Here is a 10,350-nt window from a genome sequence, read left to right on the forward strand (position 1 = left end):
CCTCACATGGCCTTTCCTCTGAGTGTGCATGAAAGAGACAGGAGGAGACATCCCTGGTGTCTCCTCCTGTCTTTACGAGGCTACCAGTCCAATTGGATTGGGGTCCACCCTTGTGATCCCACTTAACCTTAATTACCTCCTAAAAGCCTATCTCCAAATATAGTCATATTGAGGGGTTAAGACTTTAACGTACGAATTTGGTGGGGACACAGTTCAGTCCACAGCAAGTCCAGACAATATATAGCTGACTCAGTGTTTGGACCATTCCCCTTACAAGCCCTTTATTATTTTCATGTACCCAGGTCCAGCTGTGCCCAAGCAACTGCTGTATCTCTTTATCAGAGAGCTGCCCTCAGTCCAGAAACTATTTTGATAGTACAATAATGAAGATTGACTTCCTTCTAGAAATGACAGTCTTTAACTGGTGAATGACAGGTGAGAGGGAGGTGTAAATACTCCAGCTTCCGTGGTCCCTGGCCAGGATAGCAGGGACAGTACACAGGAAGATTTGGAAAGACGGTAAGTCACATCTCAGCATTTCCTTTCCTGAGGCTTTGCTCAGTGTTGCACCTTGTCCCGGCGTCCTCCTTTTCTTCTGGGGCCCACTTCTCACCAGTTTTTCCTGGCAATATTCCTTAAGTGAATCACTCAGGGTCTGCTTCTGGGGAGTCCAACCTCAGACAACACAAAACCCAAGTGGAAATATTAGTTCCAACCCAGAATCAACCCAGCATCCCCTCAGCTTAGAAGATTTCTCAACATTTTGAGGTTCAGGCTTCGTAGGTCATTTCATAAAGATTCTCAGAGTGAAATAATCTATAATTGTGTTACACAAGCATAATAGGCAACTGTTTTTCCACTCTACAGGGTCTTCTAGAAGATCCCAGCTCAAAGTCAGTACCAAGGCCCTAAGGGAAATTTTGCTTCCTCAGTCTTAATTCGGAACAACCCAGGCCTTGGCCAAAACTTGCAACCAAGACACCCACAAATCACATCGTGTTCCCCTCTCCCTGTAGCCGAGCAAATATCAAAGTCAACTGGGGCTTTGTATAGCATTCACCAACTTTGGAAAACTTTTCAAAAATTGTTTTAGTTTCTTTCTTACTGTCTCCTCAGAGTCTGGTAATTCTGGAAAGAGGCCTGTAGATTGCCACTTGGGGAGTCCAGCAGAAAACTAATCCTGCAACTCCAGAAAGCTGGACAGTGACCCCGCTTTTTCCTTTACTGGGAGCTGTCAGCTCTCTCCTTCTGCCTGGCCCTTGGAGCCTTGGGATTGACTCCTATTGCTCTGCAGAGTGGGCTGCACTGGACACAGTGCAAAGAGTAAAACCAATGATTCAAATGGGGAGAACTGCAGTTACTCGAGCTTCTCCTGCCTTCTATTTACGTAAACTTCAAGAACATCTAGTTTAGGAGAAGCATTCACATTTGATTCAACATGACACACTCCCCAGGAAACTTTCCACAGTGCCCACATCACTAGAGCCTGGACTTGCTATGATCACCATGGCTCTTGGGCCAACTCTTGGAACATTCCGAAGATACAAGCTTGGGCCAGAAGCCTAGAGAGAAATACCCAGAAGTCCTACTGGTTATTCCATCTCAATACACACTTCTCAGACAAGGGCTTGTAGGAAGGCAGATATGACGGGAAAGGAGGTCTCAGGAAAGCTCTCCAAGTCCCATTTCTTAGTCTTAGCTTCCCCTGTTGAAGGTACTGATGGCCTTGGAATGGTGGACTGGGAGCTGGATTTTCATGTACAGTTTAGTTTCTACAGAGTGTGCTTCCCAAGCTTTGTGAAGGAAAGGAGAAGCTCTGTGGGAAGGAAAAAGATGGAAGTGGGGAGAGGAAAGGAGAAGCAGTCGGTAGCAAGGTTTGCCTTGTGTAGGTCGTGACTTATTCAAGTTTTGCTGGACATGCGTTTTAGGGCCTTGTTTTCACCGTCAACGCACAGATCTGAGGGCAGCCTAGTGAGCACATCCCCCCGCCTCCCCCCACCGCAGGAGTGTTTGTGTTGGAGGAGGGAGTGTTAAATTCCAACCTCAGTACAACTCTTGAAGACTCTGCCAGTTCAGGTATGGCAAACAGCAAAATGTGTTTTTGCTTTTCTTTTCTCTTTCCTTTCTTGCCAATCAGAGTGAATGGATTTTGAGCTTTCATTGGTGTTTAAATTAATTTTTGATGAAAAAATAAAGTTGGTGGCGGGGGAGTGGGAGTTAAAATTATAGCCTGCTCTATAAAGACAAAGTAATTTCTGGAGGGTCATGAGCTGCCACTGGCAAGCGTGGCCTGGAGTTAGGAACAATGTACTTGCTGTTTCAGGAGCAAATCCAGGCTGGAGTAGGCTCTCTCCACATAACTCCGGATTGGATTTAGTTCTGGATGCATGCAGACCTCTCTGGCAGCTGATGGACAAGCTAGGGCTGTATGAGCATTGGCCTGTCACTGGCCTAGACTTTATTCTTTAGTCCTGAGGCCACAGCATTTCATGTGGACTTATGATTCCAGTGAGAGAGGGAGAGTGGAGAAGAAACTGGCGTGGCCCCTTGGCTCCTTTTTTACCTACGATAGTGCTTGGCGTGCCATAGGTGCTCATCATGTGCATGTTGAGTAAAGAACTTACCAAAGCAGCCCTATTCTCTAAGTCGTTCACTGAGGAGGTGAAAGTAAGATACAGGGGGTGCTATTAAATGAGAGAAACACACAAGGATCTTCTTAATTTCTCTCTTCCTAAACCTAAAAATTAGATGTGCCATTGAGCTTTGTGAGAAAGGGGATGAAAGAAGCATTACTTGAAGTGAGTCATCCATGCTTGATTGCCTCTACTCTAGGGGCAAGAAACCAGTTGGGTGTTGTGCATAAGAACGTGGACCCTGTGGCCAAACTGCTTGGATCAGTGTCCTCCCTCCACCACTTTGTAGCCATCTGACCTCGGGCAAGTTCCTTCACTTCTCTATGCCTGGGCTCCTCATTTATAAACTGGTGATATGAACAGAGCCTATGTTCTAGGATTGCTGTGACACTTACATAGAAATAAGTCAACATATATATAGCGCACAGAACAATGCCAGGCACACAGCAGTGCTATTTATGGTCTTCTTCCTTCCTCCTCCTCCTCATCCTCCTCTTCCTCCTCTTCCTCCTCCTCTTCTTACTTTATGCCATTCTACCAGATAAACACTATTTTATTTATTTTATAATTTAGGAACTGATTCTAAACTATATTAAGTAATTTGTTTAAGGTCGAGCATCTAGTGAGTGCTGGGCACTGTGCTGGAGCTTCAGTCTGCCTGATTTCAAGGCCTGTGCTCCTTTCAAGGTGAAGTGTTTGACACATCCCCTTCTTGCCATCCTGGTGGCATCCTCTCAACCACCAAAGCTTATGAAAACATGCCACTCAGGTTAGCTTCCACCGGACACTGACAGAGGAGCAATTATACCTGTGCCAAGGAAAGTTCTCAGCGCTAATAAGGGTTCTGGCTACTGTGGTTTACTTAGAGGAAATGAATTTAGGAAGTTTTAATTAAGATTTCAAGGACAAGAAGAGGAAAATATGAAGGAGGTGGAATAAATATTCTTCGACTTTGATTGGGAGGGTCAAAATGCCCTTTCGCTGTCTCATGAAGATTGAAGTTCTAGGATTCGGGAATAGAATTCTTTGCTATTGGGTATTAAAAAGCAATAGAGCTGCAAATATATATGCAATCAATTCATCCCATCTTTAGGGAAACCTAAATCTAAGCCGCCTAGTATAGAGAACCACTTGTCCTGTGAGTAAAACCACTTTTACAAGACTTAAGAGAGAATAGGAGCAGGAAAGAGACCAACATAAGGCAGTTGCTAGAGAACAGAATTGTTTTACAGTTCTGACTTCACAACCTCATTTTCCTGACCTGATAGTTCTGAGATAAACTTCTCTGGGTGTATCTAGAATCTATTTCTTCTGTGAGGTGGTCACCAGGCCTGGTGACCTTTTAAGTTTAATGTATTAGAGCCAGCTGGGTCTTTGAGCCAGTGTAAGGAGACCATGTGAACACTTGTAAGCCATGTTTCTTTGTCCAGTAGCGTTTCAGTGCTACCTAAGCATCTGTACAGCTATTGTGTCTGACCTGCTCTGGTGATTGAAACATATAGTTGGAACAGGAGGCAGTGTTTTTTTTTTCTTTTTCTCCAATAGATTTCTAAAACCTTTAAATGAAGTATTGCATATATACAGAGAATTACATAGATCATAAGTATATAGTCCAGTGAGCTATCACAAAATGAATGTACCTGTGTAAGTGCCACTCAGGTTAAAGAATAGAGCATTATCAGCTCCCAAGAAACCCACTGAATATTCCAGTTTATCATGCTCCTCCTTCTCTCCAAAGGTTACCACTGTTCTGACTTATAATGCCATGGGTTAGTTTTACTTATATTTGTATTTGAGCCACATATAATTAGAATCAAACATTCTGTGTTCTTTCAGTTCTGGCTACTTTCACTTACTGTTACATTTGAAAGTTTCAGTAGATTTGCATGTAAAAGGAGTTCATGTATTTTTATTGCTGAATAGTTTTCCATTCTATAAATATACTATGAGTTATTTACCCATTCAACTGTCCATTTAATGGTTATTTAGGTTGTTTAAAATTTGAGGTTATTATGAATAATGCTGCCACGAACATTCTTATACATGTCTTTTGTGTATATTTCTGTGGGAGTACGTATCTGCAAGTGGAATTGCTGAGTCAGAAAGTATGCATATAGTACTCAGCGTTAGAGGAAACTTGCCAAAGAGTTTTCCAAAGTGGAAATGTGCCAATGTACGCTTCCATCAACAGTGTGTATGTTCAAAATCCTTGCTAACATTTGGTATTGTCAGGCTTTTAAATTATGATCATTCCAGTAGGTGTGTAGTGGCATGTCATTGTGTTTTTAATTTTTATTTTCCTGAAGACTGATAAAGTTGAGTACCTTTGAAAATGTTAATTGGCAATTTGGCTACCTTTGGTGAAGTGTCTGAACATGGCATTGTGTTATTTGTCTTCCTTATTGATTTGTAGTTTTTATATATTTTGGACATGCGTTATATGTGTTGCAAATAATTTCTCCCACTATATCGATTGCCTCTTCAGTACTTTAGTGGTATTTTGGGGTGAACAGAACATCTTAAAATTAAAGGACCGCAACATATCTTTGCCTTTGTGATTAGGACATTTTGTGACTATTTAAAAATCTTCTTCCAAGATCATAAAGATATTCACCCATGTTAACTTCTAGAACAGGGGTTGGCAAACTATGGACTGTGATCCAAATCCATTCTGCCAGCTGTTTTTGTAAATAAAGTTTTATTGGGATACAGTCATGCTCATTCATTTACACATCACCCATGACTACTTTTGTGCTACAACAGACCTTATGGCACACAAAGCCCAGAATGTTTATTCTCTGACTCTTTACAGAAAAAGTTTGCCAAACCCTCCAGAAGATTTATTGTTTTGCCTTTCACATTTGGAATTGATATTTGTGTATAGTGTGCGGTAGGGATCAAGATTTTTTTCCATATGAATATGTAATTGAACCAGTGTCATTTATTAAGGGATTATCCTTTCCCCATGATTCCCTATGTCATAAATCAATTCAAGTATACATATATGCATGGATCTGTTTCCAGATTTTCATTTCTTTTTATTGGTCCATTTTTCTATCCCATGACCAATGCCACTCTGTTTTACTTGGTTCACTTTTAAAAGTGAGTCATGATATCCTCCCATTTCATTTTTCTTCAAGATTGTCTCTGTTACTGTTAAGACTTGACATATCTATATTAGTTTTCGAATCAGCCTGTCAATTTCCTCAAAACACCTTCCTGGGATTTAGATTGGCATTATATTGATTCTGTAGATCAATTTGGAGAGGTTTGACTTATTTACAGAGATGAGATCCTTCCAGTTCATAAAAGTGATGTATTTTTAAATTTATTTAGGTCTTCTTCAATTTCTTTCAATAATATTTAGACCTGACATTGATATCCTGTGCATATTTTTAATTGGTTTATCTCTAGGTATCTTTGATGCTATGATAATTTATGTCAACACTAGCTTTTGTGTAAAAGAAAAAAATGACTAACTAGTCACCTACTGATATGGTTTAGCTCTGTGTCCCCATCCAAATCGCATGGCAAATTGCAATTCCCAGTGTTGGAGGAGGGCCTGATGGGAGGTGACTGGATCCTGGGGACAAATTTTCCCCTTGCTATTCTCATGACAGTGAGTTCTCGCATGATCTAGTTGTTTAGAAGGGTGTAGCACTTCCCCCCTCTTTCTCTTCCTCCTTCTCTGGCCATGTAAGATGCACCTCCTCCTTCTTCATCTTCCACTGATGATTGTCAGTTTCCTGAGGCCTCCCCCGCCATGCTTCCGTGCAGCCTGCAGAATCAGGAGCAAATTAAACCTCTTTTCTTTGTAAATTACCCAGTCTCAGGTAGTTCTTTATAGCAATGTGAGAACAGACTAATACACCCAGCAAATGCCATGCCGTAGTGGAAATATAGTGGAGACCTAAAACAATATTACATGTTCTAAGAAATAATAATTGTTGGGTGGTAAAGGGAAATGACAAGCCTGGCAGGAAAAATAATCACACACAGCACATGTATATACACATACTCACTTCAGTGTCTGTCTCCTCCATGAGCTGAGAATGCGTACTGGTATTGGCTCACATGGCCTTGGGCTCTTAAGACTCTATGACGGAATGGAAAGAGTGTTAGTGGAATGTCAGGACTCCTGGATCCTAAGCTTGGTTCTTCACAAACTAGTTGTGAAATTTCAGGCAAAGCTCTACTTAACCTCCTTAGATCTCAGTTTTTACACCTCTAAAAATAGAGTTGGCTCTAACATTGACTTATAAATAAGGAAAAGGAACCCTTTGGTTCCTGGTGAGTTTTGACATAGGGATATCCTGGGTATGATTTGGGGGGGTCTGCCTGCCAAGAGATTTCTTAAAGAAAAGCTATCTCCCCACTAGTTTGTGAATGCTTAGTAATTCTTTGACAGAAAAAATGTCTCTGAGAGAGGGGATCCCCTGAGGTGAACAAGCAGAGGAATAACAGACGCAAGAAGAGATCACAAGGATCAGGCACAGGTGTCTTACCTGAAGTACATTCCAGAGGTGGAGAAGGTTCAGGAAAAAGCATAGAGGCAGAAGCTGGCAGTGCCCATGCAGGGACTTCCCTTTGAATCATGAAAGTTTCATAGAAGAGATGAATTAGGATTCTGCCTTAAAAGTCTTTAAAGAAAGAGTTACAATCAATGGACAAAAAGTGCTGCCATTTCTCTTTATGTTTCACAGTGATGATGAGGAGTGGGTGGAGCAGCAAAAACTGTTTGTCAGAATTCATGGTCCTTCTCACCTAGTAAAATATTCACCCTGGAATCTTTCCTGATCTTTGATCCCTGATCCCTGCTGCCTGATCAGAGACTCCATTCCCAGAACACCCCTGCATCTGGGTTGTGTCAGTAGAATATATAAAATTGGTATTTGTTACTTCTGAACCACGACCATTAAGAAGCATGTGTGCCTTCTCCATCTTTTTTTTCTCTTTATATGGCTAGAACCTAAAGACTCCCAGTTCCCAGGAGATAGTGGAGCCACAAGATGTAAGGAGCCTGCCTGAGCTTTGTGCTGCTATAACAGAATACCTGGGACTGGGTAATTAATTAAGAACAGAAATTTATTTTTCACAGTTCTGGAGGCTGGAAAGTCCAAGATTAATGCACCAGCATGTTAACTGCTTGGTGAGGGTCTAGTCTTTGCTTCCAAGATGGTGCCTTCAATGCTGCAACCCCTTGGGGGAAGAAGAGATGTATCTTCACATGGTAGATAGCAGAAGGGCAAAAAGGGATAAACTTCCTCTATCAAGACCTATTATAAGGACACCTAATCTGATTCATGAGAGTAGAGACCTTATGGCTTAATCACCTCTTAAAGGCCCTACCTTTGAATACTATCACACTGGCAACACTCGAATTTTGGATGAGACACATTCAAGCCATAGCAGAGCCTCAATCCTTGAGTTATCTCATTGAGGAAAGTGGTGTGCCTACCAGGAATACTTGCACCAGACTGTTTGGTGAATGAGAAATAAAATTCTGTTGTGTTAAGTCACAAAAGTTTGAGGTTTATTTGTTACAGCAGCCAATGTTAACCTAAATAATGCAGTTTGTTTCCGAAACAATTCACAGTATTGACAGGAAAGGAATAAAAGCACAATGTTGTTATATGACTGCCGTTTAACCTAGGAAAAGAGAGAAAATGTGAAAGGAGGATAACTAAAAATAAAGTTTCCCCAAACTTTTTAAAGTCACTGGAGAATGTTCACAATTTATATAAAAATAGGATGATAATAATGTCAACACGTAATATCTGTGCCTAATAGATTTGCACTCCCCCAAGTTGCATTTTAATTTCCCTAAATTGGCTCATGACATATTCTTATGTGGGATTCAACATTTAGCAACAAATAAGACTTCCTTCTCTCTTGGCACTTCTTACTCCTCCCTTTCCCCCACGCATCCATATCCCTGCTGCCTTCTCCTTCCCACAAAGCTCATTTTTGGCAAAGTGGTTTTTATAAACCACACATTTTAATGAATTAAGTGTAGTCCCACGATCACACTTACATTCTCCTACAGTCCCCTGACTTCCACACTCCTACAGCTATGGGAATTTTCCCTCACACCTCCAGAAAGGAAAAAAATGAATTGAAAATTTTGTCTATAAGTAGAAAAGTTATGCACAGAATGTGATGGTTCTCCCACTTTTCTTCTTCTTTTTCTTTTTTTTTTTTTTAATGCAAGAAGGAAGATGATTTTCAAACATTGCACGTCCTCTGAGAAACTAAAATATTCAGTGCTGTTTTCTTTTGGCAGTAGCATAATTGGTTGTGATCATAAACCCACATAGTTCCTTTTATCCTTTTTAGTGGCAGCTTCACGGACTGTCTTCTACCCTGTCAAAGAAGAGAGTTGGGGTGTTTGACAGCAAAGAAATTTAGGAGAATTTCAGAGCAGAAAAGGACCATGTACATCATAGTTTCTAACCTTCTTATTTTACTGCTGTGGATACTGAGGTTCATAGGTGGTTTAACTTGCCCAAAGTTATGGGGTTAGCCAATAGCTCCTGGGAAATTTAAGCTATACCCAAATTTTACAGTTTGTATCACATGAAGTTTCAATCACACAATCTTCTTGGATCATTGCAACAGCTGCATGATGCTACTAGAACCACCCTCTGCTAGAGAAGTGAGAAGACATAAGAATGCTCATCAGAGTGCTAGGCCTTAGAATTGCATCCCTGACCACTGAGGCCATGTTCTCAAGTCCACCTAGCATTTTTTTTTCCCCATTTTTTTGTAGTGTCACCAAAAAAAGCATTAGACACTTGGCCAGGGTCTGGAGTTACCTAGACAAAGGGCATAATCTATGCTCTCCAAGAGCACACAGTTTAGTGAGGGCAGATAAATAAACTGGTGATTCCAATCCAGTGTGATCAATGCTTCCATCTTTTGCACTTGGCATGCAATCATTTCAGAAGCAATGGTTGCATTTCCCAAGGGGGAAAAAAAAAACCAGCAGCAGTGGTAGCAGCAGCAGCAGCAGCAGCAGCAGCAGCAGCTGGCTGACTCATCAAACGAGGAGGCACCAACAGCTTTGCCTCCCAACTAAGGAACATCTTACTCAAACTCCCTCCCACCCCCCATCACCACCTGTAGGCTTGGAACCAATAAAGGCTTTGGAAATGAAAGATAATGTGCTAATAGGATGTTAAAACAAAACCACTCTCACCACCCACCACCAGAGGTAGTTTGTGTAAAGGCGTTATTCCCGAGCCTCGCGCTTCATTTCATGACTCCAACTTGTGGCACTTTGCTAGGTTTGCAAGCGTTGCTTATCCAGAGAGCTCAGAGATTGTTTTTGGCAAAGGACTCAAAGCAGGCAGATCCAACCCCTCTCACTGTCTCTTTCTTGTTGCCAAAACATAAGACTCTTAGTTTAATGGAAAAGTCGTGTGAATTTTGCTTCCAAGGAATAACCTGAGATTACAGTTAAAATTAAGTAGTAGAGGAAGGTTGGGAATTAGAAAAACTAAAATCTGGTCCTGAAAATTAATACTGTGTATATCATTCCTTTAATACTGTGTATACCATACCATTAATGCTGTATATTAATTTTAGCTCTTGAACAAGGCTATTCACCTCTTGGTTTTAGTTTTTCCATCTTTGAAATAAGAAGAGTGAATTAAATATTTCCTAAAGTCTCCAACAATTCTGGCAAGTATACATTCAAAATTTTGTTATTTAATTT

At 41.0% G+C, this 10,350-nt stretch overlaps 1 long non-coding RNA gene across 1 annotated transcript; it reads left to right on the forward strand.

The window, feature by feature from the left end:
- The first annotated feature begins 674 nt into the window (after positions 1 to 674).
- LOC116275244 lies at positions 675 to 9,614 on the forward strand. Its single transcript, XR_004184201.1, has 2 exons — positions 675 to 2,076; positions 2,833 to 9,614. It is a non-coding gene; the product is annotated as an uncharacterized LOC116275244 (long non-coding RNA).
- The last annotated feature ends 736 nt before the right edge of the window (positions 9,615 to 10,350 follow it).

This window comes from Papio anubis, chromosome 6 (assembly GCF_008728515.1).
Source record: "Papio anubis isolate 15944 chromosome 6, Panubis1.0, whole genome shotgun sequence".
Lineage (NCBI taxonomy): Eukaryota > Metazoa > Chordata > Mammalia > Primates > Cercopithecidae > Papio > Papio anubis.